At 45.4% G+C, this 9,567-nt stretch overlaps 1 long non-coding RNA gene across 1 annotated transcript in view; it reads left to right on the top strand.

Moving 5' to 3' along the window:
- LOC309333268 overlaps window positions 1-2,592 on the top strand; it is a 617,943-nt gene extending 615,351 nt beyond the window's left edge. Inside the window, exon 3 of the long non-coding RNA XR_014152432.1 lies at window positions 2,520-2,592. This is a non-coding gene — a long non-coding RNA (uncharacterized lncRNA). The remainder of the gene's footprint in view (window positions 1-2,519) is intronic.
- Window positions 2,593-9,567: the final 6,975 nt, after the last annotated feature.

Genomic DNA, 9,567 nt, shown 5'->3' on the forward strand with positions numbered 1-9,567 from the left:
GCTACCCCCACAGATGTGAGCCGTGCCAGGCGTGCACAGAAAGCACAGCCTGGTGCGACTACCCTACAAGTGAAATTGAGGTGGCCGAGAAGGGATTGGACCTGGCGAAGGGTAGTCTTTTTAACCCCCAGCATAGCTTCCAGCAATCTCTTTAAGGAATCCAGCTTAGTCTGAGGGAGACGAGATGATTGCTGGTGTGTATCCAGTTTGATACCCAAGTAGGAGAGGACTGTAGCAGGGCCCTGGGTCTTGTCAGCAGCCCAAGGTATGCCAAATTCTGCTGCAAGGTACATGAATGTATCTAAAGATTGAGCGCATGCAGGGTAATCAGGAGGTCCAATAATACAAAAAACATCGAGATAATGGGTCACATAAGGGGAACCTGAGGTTGTTCTCATGGCCCACTCAATAAATGTGCTAAAGGTTTTGAAGACTGTGCAAGCCAAGGAGCAGCCCATGGGCATGGCCTTATCAGAATACCAACTATCCATGAATTTGAATCCTAAAAGCCAAAAATCATCCGGATGAACTGGGAGCATCTAAAGAAGCATATTTTGCAGAACACTGCTTGCGTGGGATGGCATCATTTACAGACCCACCCCTGGGATATGACAGATAATGTATCATCCAGAACTCACCCAGTAGTTTTTTGGGAACAATTTCAAGAGTGGATATTATAAATTTTTTGAAAGGGGGGGCAAGGAAAGGGCCGGCCACCCTGCCCAAACACCGCTCTTTTTCGATTTTGTTGACGGTAACAAGAGGCATTTCCCTTACTGACTTCTGATTGGGAGGGGTCCTGGACACTGGTAAAGTGGTGATGGGAATGCGAAAGCCGTGGAGGAACCCTCCCTCCAAGTAATTGGCAGCGACCCTGTTAAGATAAGTTTGTAACAAAGGCAGCATCGCTGGAAGGGAGACAGGAGAAGGGGCTAGGGAGGAAAGGGAATTATTTCCGAGCTGCATCCTTGGCCTGTTGTGTTCCACTGGTGGACACTGCTGAGGCCCCTTTTGCATCCTTAGATCTGTTTCCCAATCCTGTGTTGCGAAAACTGTGAAAAGGAGACTTAGCCCGAAAACACTTAATACATGGGTGTGTACCACCACAGTGCTCACAAATGTGAAAGAAACGGCACCTATCCCAGCTGCACAACCCATTGTTAAACTCCCAGCAGGCTGAAGAAACCAACCACAGCACCTTTGCAGGGGGCTTGGCTGACTTCTCCCCCAGTGCCCTTTTTTGGAAGTGAGGGACCACTACCTCAGACCAAATGTCACTATCTTTTATGTCCAAGCATGCTTTGGGATCTTCGGCCGCCCTTTCACAGAATTCCTCATCATAAGCTAATGCCGCCAGATCCCCCGCCATTTGTCTCACTTTCAAAATAATAGCTTGGTAATTAGCCAGTTGCCAAGCCCTATTGGGGTAAGTAGCGACCACCAACCCCATGTTAAGATGTGTACGCAGTTAACCAGTTATCAAATGTACGTTCTACGTCTACTGCCTTGTCTTTTTTATGACGTGGTGCCAGCTTCTACTTGGAACTACACGAGGATGCCGGGGAGAGCAGGGAAAATAAATCCACAAACTCTCCATTGAGGATGTGGGAGTGACAGTATCTCAGCTTCACTAAGCCTGTCTGGACACACTGACATACATTCTGGAACTACTGTATCATCAAATTCAGGTTTGTAGTCTCGACATTAGCCATGTATATGATCATAATGCAATTATTTTGAACTGTGAAGTCTACAACTTGGCCAAAGTACAAAAAATGGTACCTTAATGTTTCCCTATTAAATGATAAAGAATTTATATAACAAATGCACACAGAGATGGCACAATATTTTGAATCAAACTCTGAGACAGCATCTGCTCGAATATTTGAGTGGGAAGCATATAAAACATATATTTGAGGTTGAATCATTGCATATTCAACATATTAAAATAAATTAAAGAATAAAAGGGAAAAACAGTTGAAAGAAGAACTTAAAGATCTATGGGTGCAAATCGTTAGGAATAAATCCACTAGGACAGGCATGTCCAACTTCAAGTTGGTTGTGATCTACTCTCCCATTGCCATTCTTCAACTTAAACATATTATATTTGGCTGAGCTCATGATAAAAATAATAACAAATGATAGTCGCTTCCATAAAACCTGAAAAGTTAATTATAAATCAATACATTTTTTTAAATGCATGCTTACCTCCGTCGTTAGTGTGACACCTCGGTCTGCATTTTGTGTTCATTTGTCAGGTTGGAACGTTGCTTACTCCTCGTCATTTTCAGATATGAAAATACAGATTCACACAAATAAGTTGAACTGAAACATGAGTGTAGATGCCGAAGGGCAACATGTGCCATATGAGAATTGCATACTAGCATCCTCTCCAATGTGGATATGTCAGATGTGTACAGTGTAGCTGCTAAACACTTCTGAGGCAACATGCTCCTGAATACCAGTTGCTGGAAACTGCAGGGGGGAGAGTTTGTTGCTATCAAAGGGTTAAAAGGTAGCAGAAACGCTCTAATCACTGAGCAGCTGGAAGTCATTAAGCTTCCAGGAATGTGAGTTTGTATAAATAGTCAGTCACCCGTGTGCTTCTCCCCCTTTGGGCGTGTTTGCTGATATGTGTGGTTCGTCACCAGGGTTTTTTTTACTTTTGTAAATAAACCTTTTCTTTGAGTTCCAAACCGCTTGCTCCAAGACTCCTCTTTGAAAAGATACTGCCTCTCCTGCCCTTCTTAAACCGCTGTGCGAAATGCTCTGCTGTAATGGGACTTGTGACGATGGAAGCGCACTGGGCATTTACATTAAACTAATTAAAGTTTAATGGGACAGGTTATGGATGTTTGTACGTCAAGAAGGAGCTAAGGAGTGCAGTTCAGAGTGATTTATGCAAGGACTGGAGCGAAGTCAGAAGCGGTTGCCGACAACGAAAGCCTTCAAAGCAGCTTGAGTCCTGCAACGTGCCTAGAAAAGTTTTAAACAGGCACTGAGCAGTTTGTACTCGCTGGAAGACGTCTTATTCCTCAAGGAGCCACCTCAGCAGCTGGGAGACGGTCTACAGGTGTGTGAGTATCGTTCCTAAGCCCCAGGGAGGATGGCAGAGTCCCAGGAAAGTTTTTCTGTCCCGTTTACGCGACTCAATGGGAAAAATTGGCAAGATTGGAAGGCTAGAGTAAGGGTTTGGTTGCAAGCAAAAGAGTTGTGGAGTTGCACTGAAGCACCGCCTTTACAGGCAGCTGCAGACGCGTCTGCAGAAGACAAAGCAGCAGCAGCAGCTTCACAGAAACGCGACAGGAAAGCCCAAGGTCTACTAGTTTTGGCAGTGGGACCAGAGCAAATGCCTTATGTTTCTGAGTTAAAGAACACGCATGAGGTCTGGACGGTTCTGCAGCGGTTAAATTCCAGAAACACTGCGGGGGCCAAGATCCATGCTACAAGATGTTTGTTTGATTTACGTCTCCAACCGGGAGCATGTGTGAAAGAACATATTGCCAAAATGGTGTCTGCCTTTAATCAACTAAGACAGCTGGGCATTCCTTTCTCTATGGAGCAGCAGTCATACATATTGTTGTCTTCTCTTGATAAAAGCTATGAGACTCTAGCTCTAACTTTGGAAGCTATGCCTTCAGCTGAATTAACCCTTGAATACATTTCATCTCGGCTTGCAGATGAACAGGATAAAAGACAAAGAGAAAGAGGTTTGTCTTCAAAGGGGAGTTATGCTGTGCCTAAGAGTGTTGATGCTGAGTTTGAGCACACAGTAAATGCTTTTGCAGCTAGACACTGTTTTCGCTGTGGTCCCCCCTCCCATTTAATTAGGAATTGTCCACGTGAACCTGGTCAAGACAGCACCAAGGCCGTTACCCCTAGTTACCAGACAAGGAGTTCCAGGGGACGTCGAAGAAGAGGAGGAGGTCGTGGCTACTCCCACAGCACACAGCACATGGCTTCAGCAATGGCATTGATGCAAGGGCGTGGCCAAGGCAGCAATCTACGCTGGTTGATCGACAGTGGTGCATCTCACCACCTGGGCGGAAGCCTGGCAGGCGGCTACTCATATTCTGAACCGAGTATATAATTCTGTAATTGGCGCTACCCCTTATTTTGCTTTATATGGGAAGAAGCCCAAAATTAATTACTTTCGGGTGTTTGGATGTCAAGCCTATGTACTTATCCCAAAAGCGTTAAGGAAAAAGGGAAGTCCAAGGGCTAGGAAACTCATCTTTTGTGGGTACGAACCACACGCCAAATCTTGGAGATTCGTGAACCCAAATGGGGATACTACAAGAGTGGTCCTCAGTAGGAGCGCTGAATTTTGTGAGCAATCCGGATGGACTCACTTACACGGTAACCCTGACATTTTGAGAGATGATTTAGGCATTTATGCTGAGAATGAAAGTCCAGAGGGTGGTGAGCCAGAAGGGGATGGTGCACATGGTTCAGATGCAGATTCTGATCAGGCACAAGGTTCTTCTCCTAAGGTAGAAAAGCCAAAATCTAGGAGTGTTCCAACATCGCCACCCAGTAGGCCTAGCAGACAGCAAAAGCGAAGCAGGTCACCTGCAACACCAAGCCCAAGGGAGGTATCTAAACGGAGGTCTTTATCCCTAGAGGCACATCCAGATATAAAGTCTGAGACAGATTCTGACAGCCAACGGTCAGAGGGGGCACAAGAGGAACAATTGCACAGGTCAAACCGTGCCACAAAGGGCAAGCCGCCAGAGCGGTTTAAGGTGACAAGTGTATACGTAAATATGGCACAGTGTGAGCCAGATAGCTATATGGAGGTACAAAAGCTTCCAAGCTCAGAAGCCGTAAAGTGGCAGGAAGCAATGGAAAAAGAGATGGCTTCAATGAAGTCTCTCGGTGTGTTTACAAGTACAGAGCTTCCGAAAGGGCAACAAGCTGTAGGTTGTCGATGGGTATATCGTTTAAAGCCCACAACTACTGAAGAGTTGCAATATAAAGCCCGACTAGTTGCAAAAGGGTTTTCGCAGCGCAAAGGTGTTCACTATTCTCAAATCTATGCCCCTACTTCAAGATCGGAGTCATTAAGAATGCTTTTAGCCTCTTCAGCTAAGAAGGGAAATAAGCTGTTTCATTTTGATGTCAATGTGGCTTATTTAAATGCAGACTTACAGGAGGAAGTCTATATGACACCACCACCGGGTTTTGAAGGAGACAAGCCAAACCAGGTCTGGCGCCTACACAAATCCATTTATGGGTTGAAACAGTCCGCCCGTAATTGGAATTCCTGCTTAAATGATTCTCTAGAGAGCATGGGGTTCAGAAAGAGCGCAGCAGATGCGTGTCTTTATCTAAAAGGCTCGGGATGTGAACAAGAAACAGTCTTGATATTTGTTGACGATTTATTATACAGTGGAAAGGATGATAAACTTGCACAACAATTTGCCACAAAGCTTGGAGAAAAGTTCCAGATAAAATCACTAGGCAATGTATCTGTTTATCTAGGAGTTAAAATTCAGCAAGATGAAAATGGGAACTATTGGCTCAGCCAAGAAGCTAAGATCCAGCAGTTGCTGGAAAGGTTTAAAATGGACAACTGTGCTGGTGTTAAAACCCCAATGGAGTTAAGTTACATAAAGGATGCTCAAGCTGAGCAACAGGCAGAGTTCTCTGATCCCGGGGTTTACCAGTCAGCGATAGGCAGTCTACTCCACATTGCACAGTGGACTCGGCCCGATATAACATATGCTGTCAACATGCTGTGTAGACAAGCTGAAAAACCATCAATGCATGCTTGGCAAGGAGTAAAAAGAGTTTTAAGGTATCTCCAAACTACCAAAAGGTTTCGCTTAAAACTATCAGCAGAGGGCAGCACACAACTTGAATGTTGGGCCGACAGTAGTTGGGCAGATGCTGGACCAGATAGAAAATCAGTGTCAGGAATGGCGATAAAATTTGGAAATGCACTAATTGGTTGGAGATCAAGAAAGCAGTCACTTATAGCTTTAAGTTCAACTGAATCTGAGTTCAATGCATTATCAGATGTATGTAGAGAACTAGAATTTTATAAGCAACTGGTACAAGAATTGTTTGGAGAATGTTCCCTACCTATCAGAGTGTGGGAAGACAATCAACCTTATATTAAACTAGCTAAATCAGGTCAATTCAAGGCACACACAAAACACTTGGATATCCGTTATCAAAATGTATGCCAAAGTGTAAAACAAGGTTTAATTGAACTAAAGTATTGTCCAAGCCAAGAAAATCTCGCAGACGGTTTTACGAAAGCTTTGGGTCCGCAATCTCATAAATGTTTCTGTTCAGGTTTAAATTTGAATTAAGGTTGGTACAGCTCAGTGTTACGAGCGAGAGGGGGGTTTGCTCCCTCTTGAGAGCCAGTGTGGTGTAGTGGTTAAGAGTGGTCTCTCAGCCCCACTCACCTCACAGAGTGTTTGTTGTGGGGGAGGAAGGGAAAGGAGAATGTTAGCCGCTTTGAGACACCTTCGGTTAGTGATAAAGCAGGATATCAAATCCAAACTCCTCTTCCTCTTCTTCTTCTTCTTCTTCTTGCGCTTGGGTCCTGCTTGTGGCTTCCCATTGGGGCATCTGGTTTAAGGTTACCAGACGTCCCTGTTTCCCGGGGACAGTCCCCAGATTTACAAATCAGTCCCCATGCAAAATCCATTGAAGTTGAAATGTGTACCCGGATTCATTGAAAAAATCTGGTAACCTTAATCTGGTTGGCCACTGTTAGAATAGGATGCTGGACTCGGTGGGTACTTAGCCTGAGCCAGCAGGCTGCTCTTATGTTCTGATGCTCCTGAATGATATTAAGATAACTCCTTGGTTGCCCAATACCTATCAGTGCCCTGAGATAGCAGGAGCAAAGGTATGCTTCACTTCTGCCAGGAAATGTGCCATGCCTTGAGGCAGAAGTCCCCAGCCTGCTGCCACCCAGTTCTGCCTGGAGGAAGGCTGTCTTAAGGCAGAAGCGCAGAAGCTACAAGGGTTGCTATGAGTGCATTAAATAAAGACATTTGCAAGTCCAAGAGACCCAAACTTCCCTGGCCTGGAGAGATTCTTCACCTTTTACTGGCAAGTGCCAAAGAAAGCACTATTTTGTTCTTATATGTGGTGGGCTCATTGCAGACAGGGCTCCTTCCGTTGTTCCTCCAAGACGTTTGCAGCTCAGCATTGCCTGTGGAGATGAATGAACTAAGACCCACTTCGCAGAGGACTCGGAAACCCACCACTTTTGAGGTGAAAGCTACTGGGAGAATGGTGAAAAAGCAGGATAAATCTTGATAAGGCATTCATCCCAAGTATTAATGGTGACAAAGATGAAAGTAAAAAAACCTCAAAAGATGTTAATGACCAATTCTTTAAATTACATTTGGAATTATATACTAAACCAAAACACGCCGGCCATGAAGGTATAGAAGCTTTATTTAATCAAATAAAATTACCTCATTTAGATGATATACAAAAGCAAATGTTATTAACACCAATATCTGAGGCAGAAATTAAATACACTATTCTTAAAATGACAAGTGGCAAAACACCAGGATTGGATGGATTCCCCATTGAATGGTATATGACATCTATAGATTTATTGGCAACAAAATTTCATCAACTGTACGATGAGATACTTGATAAAGGTATTTTATCAACAATATTTAATCAAGCTTACATTAAAGTTATTCCCAAACCAAATAAAGATCACACACAATGAGCACACTATCGCCCTATATCCTTGATCAGTGTCGATACAAAGATTCTAACAGTGACTCTAGCAAATAGAATTCAGCAGGTAATAGCAGCGATTATCAAGAGTGATCAGACCAGCTTTATAAAAACGAGACAAGCTGAGGGTAATACTAGATTAGTGGTGGATTTGGTAGATCTGAATAAGAATAAAGACCAGTTCATAATTGTATCACTAGATGCTGAAAAGGCTTTTGACAAAATCTATAAACAGTATGTGATGGGATGATGAGCTGCTTGTGCGTAAAAGCTTAGTCCCTCAGAGTTTGGGCATGGTTCTCAAACTCTGTCCTTAGCGGAGCCCTTAAACATGACTCCCTTAATTGCTGGCAGAATCCAACAGTGGGCGTTTACGGAATCTACTCCAGCATAAAAGCTCCTTGACGGAAACGCATCTTCTGGATTCTCTGCGCGACAGTTTCCGGCGAGGAGTGGGTGTACCTATAGGAGGTCCTGAGACTTCTCCACTGTTCTCGCTGGAAGACTCCCTGAGCCATCCCTTCGACTCACTTTCTCTCTGATCTCCCTCTCTCCCCCTGCTGGTACCTTCCTCCGCTGCTGAGTCTCTCCTAGCTTCCGAGAGCCCCTCCACCACCTGCCTTTCCGATGGCAGTTCCCTGACATCCACCTCCCCTCCAGGGCCCCCTTCACCCCCTCCCGCCCCCTCCTCTACTGGCGGTGAGGATGGAAAACCCCGGAAAGAACACTCCTCATCATCAGAGGATTCAAACACTTCTCTCCACTGACTCCCGTCTCTTCTCCCTGAGTCCTCCTCCTCGTCGGAGTCTATTCCCTCTTCCAGCCCTGATTCTGGGAACCCTTCAAACTCCTCTTCCTCATCGGTGGTGCCGAAGTGTTCCCTCCCGAACCGTGCCACGGGCTGAGGTTTCCTTGGGAACCGTTGATGAAACGTTTCTATTAAAACCTCGTCATTGACCTCCTCTGCCGGTACCCATGTGTTTTCTGACTCCGGTTCCCCTTCCCATTCTACCAAGTACTCCACCTGATTCCCTTTCCACCTGGAATCAATGATTTCTGCCACATGCATGTTGCGTTCCCTTTCTTCTATGACTGGTGTTTGAGTAACCTCCCTCTCACGTCCCCCCCCACTCCCGCCCCTCTCGATACGGCGACAGTAAGGACCTGTGAAATACTGGGTGCAGTTTCATGTGGTTGGGCAACCTGAGTTTGAATGCCACCGGGTTGACCTGTTGTATGACCTCAAAGGGTCCCAGCCGTTTGGGTCTCAATTTCTTACACCCTCCCTTGAACGGCAGTCCTTGGGTGGATAGCCACACCCGGTCCCCCACCCTTATGGTTTCACCTTCCCGTCTGCTTCTGTCTGCTTGCTTCTTGTATTCTTCCTTGGCCCTCTCTAAGTTAAGTTGGAGTTGCCGGTGGATCGCTTCCATCTCTTCAACAAAGTGTTCCGCTGCCGGGACACTCCATCTTTCCCCTCCTTCTCCTGGAAATGCCCTGGGATGACACCCATAATTAGCCAGGAAGGGACTCATCCCTGTGGACACATTCTCCGCGTTGTTGTAGGCAAATTCTGCCAAGGCCAACTTATCTACCCAATCATTTTCTCTGTCATTAACATAACACCTCAGGTATTGTTGTAAAATACCGTTTGCTCTTTCCGCCTGCCCATTTGTTTCTGGGTGTCGGGCAGTCGAAAAATTGACCTCTACGTGCAGTAAGCTCATAAGCTTCCTCCAGAACCTGGAAGTAAATTGTTTCCCTCGGTCTGAGACCACCCTCAAGGGGGCACCATGCAACCTAAAAATATGTTTTACAAACAACTTGGCGGTTTCTTCCGCTGTG

The sequence above is a fragment of the Podarcis erhardii genome (assembly GCF_964252035.2).
Source record: "Podarcis erhardii genome assembly, chromosome: W".
Classification (NCBI taxonomy): domain Eukaryota; kingdom Metazoa; phylum Chordata; class Lepidosauria; order Squamata; family Lacertidae; genus Podarcis; species Podarcis erhardii.